Here is an 841-nt window from a genome sequence, read left to right as displayed (position 1 = left end):
ATGTTTACAGGTTGAAGTGAACTACTCATTTTTATTTACTTAAACAGTAGTAATGATTTTTATTCCTCATTCAAAGAAGAAATCAGGGTAATATGCATTTCTTGATTTTTCTGTCTTCAATGAGCAAATTTGTAAGTGTGTTAAAGTTCGAGCTTCAGTCAACTAAAAAGTTTACTGAAAAGAAATGTCATGTTTAACTTTTACAGCAAGATACAGGAGAGGTGGCACCACGAAGTCTGGTTTTTCCATGATATCTTTCTGTCTGTTCTTAAACAATCCTTGACTTTCCATAACACCTTACATCACAAACCACACCTCTGTTCTGGTCCATCCACGAATCAGAAAGCTCTCAAATGAACCGGAAGTATAGCCCGTTTAAATGTGGCAACTTCCCAGTTCAACAGTAGAGTTTCAGAGTTCACGTAGAGTTCACAAGGAGTTCCAGAGAGTTCCAGAAGAGTTCTTGGAATCCAGAATGCAGAGATTTTGGGACAACCTGGATGCAAAACGCAGGCATTCATGGTTGCTGCAGGGCGAAACAAGCTGAACCAGAGACGATTTTGGGAATTATAACTTCTGTTTGGATAACCTCGCACGACTCTCGAGGTATTTTAGCTGTTCTCAACGGAGACGCTGAAAGTGGCTGGAAGTAGGACTTCACGCCGACCTGATCTATCTTCAGAAAGGTAAAGTCGACCTTCACCCAAAAGTGTACCGTTTGGGACAAGCTGATTTCCAAAGAGCGTGCTGTTCTGGTTAAAACAGATAAATTCCCTCACACATCTCTCTGTAAGATAAATCTCAATTTTCCATCTTCAAACTCTCCTTTCTGCTAGAAAAT

This window comes from Nematolebias whitei, chromosome 2, assembly GCF_014905685.2.
Source record: "Nematolebias whitei isolate Nwh7 chromosome 2, NemWhi1, whole genome shotgun sequence".
Taxonomy (NCBI): Eukaryota; Metazoa; Chordata; class Actinopteri; order Cyprinodontiformes; family Rivulidae; genus Nematolebias; species Nematolebias whitei.
This window is presented reverse-complemented; position numbering follows the sequence as displayed.